The sequence below is a fragment of the Somniosus microcephalus genome, unplaced genomic scaffold, assembly GCF_052327205.1.
Source record: "Somniosus microcephalus isolate GS21.2 unplaced genomic scaffold, FLI_Smic_1.0 unresolved_chr9, whole genome shotgun sequence".
Classification (NCBI taxonomy): domain Eukaryota; kingdom Metazoa; phylum Chordata; class Chondrichthyes; order Squaliformes; family Somniosidae; genus Somniosus; species Somniosus microcephalus.
In genome coordinates, this window is record NW_028225187.1 from 14,433,370 (window position 1) to 14,434,993 (window position 1,624).

Here is a 1,624-nt window from a genome sequence, read left to right on the forward strand (position 1 = left end):
GGGGCACTGCACTGTCGGCGGGGCAGTACTGAGGGAGCGCCGCACTGTCAGAGGGTCACTATTGAGGGAGTAATGCACTGCCGGAGGGGCAGTACTGTGGGAGCCCTGCACTGTCGGAGCAGTACTGATGGAGTGCGGGACTCTCGGAGGATCGGTACTGAGGGAGTGCTGCACTGTCGGAGGGGCAGTACTGAGGGAGTGCCGCACTGTCGGTGGGGCAGTACTGAGGGACCGCCGCACTGTCGGTGGGGCAGTACTGAGGGACCGCCGCTCATTCAGAGGGGCAGTACTGATGGAGCGCCGCACTATCAGATGGGCAGTACTGAGGGAGAGCTGCACTGTCGGAAGGGCAGTGCTGAGGGAGCGCTGCACTGTCAGAGGGGCAGTACTGAGGGAGTGCTGCACTGTCAGAGGGGCAGTACTGAGGGAGTGCCACACTGTCAGAGCGGCAGTACTGAGGGAGCGCTGCACTGTCGGAAGGTCAGTACTGAGGGAGCACCACATTGTTGGAGGGGCAGTACTGAGGGAGCGCTGCACTGTCGGAAGGTCAGTACTGAGGGAGCACCACATTGTTGGAGGGGCAGTACTGAGGGAGTACTGCACTGTCGGCGGGGCAGTACTGACGGAGCGCCGCACTGTCAGAGGATCAGTACTGAGGGAGCGCTGCACTGTTGGAATGGGCAGTACTGTGGGAGCACTGCACTGTCGGAGCAGTGCTGAGGGAGTACGGGACTGTCGGAGGGGCAGTACTGAGTGAGCACCGCACTGTTGCATGGTCAGTACTGAGGGAGCGCCGTACACTCAGAGGGGCAGTACTGAGGGAGCGCCACACTGTCAGAGAGGCAGTACTGAGGGAGCATCACACTTTTGGATGGGCAGCACTGAGGGAGTGCTGTACTGTCGGAGGGGCAGTACTGAGGGAGCGCCGCACTGTCGGAGGGGCAGTACTGAGGGAGCACCACACTGTGGGAGGGGCAGTACTGAGGGTGTGCTGCACTGTCGGAGGGGCAGTGCTGAGGGAGAGCCGTACTGTCGGATGGGCTGTACTGAGGGAGCGCCACACTGTCGGAGGGGCAGTACTGAGGGAGTGCCGCACTGTTGGAGGGGCAGTACTGAGGGAGCACCGCACTGTCGGAGGGGCAGTACTGACGGAGCGCTGCACTGTTGGAGGGGCAGTACTGAGGGAGCACCGCACTGTCGGAGGGGCAGTACTGAGGGAGTGCCGCACTGTCGGAGGGGCAGTACTGAGGGAGCGCCGCACCTCCAGAGGGGCAGTGCTGAGGGAGCGCTGCACTGTCGGAGGGGCAGTACTGAGGGAGTGCCGCACTGTCAGAGGGTCAGTACTGAGGGAGCACTGCACTGTCGGAGGGGCAGTACTGAGGGAGCGCCGCACTGTCGGCGGGGCAGTGCTGAGGGAGTGCTGTACTGTCGGAGGGGCAGTACTGAGGGAACGCTGCACTGTCAGAGCAGCAGTACTGAGGGAGCTCTGCACTGTCGGAGGGGCAGTACTGAGGTAGCGCCGCATTGTTGGAGGGGCAGTAATGAGGGAGCGCCGCACTGTCGGAGGGACTGTATTGAGATAGCACTGCACTGTCGGAGGGGCAGTACTGAGGGAGCACTGCAC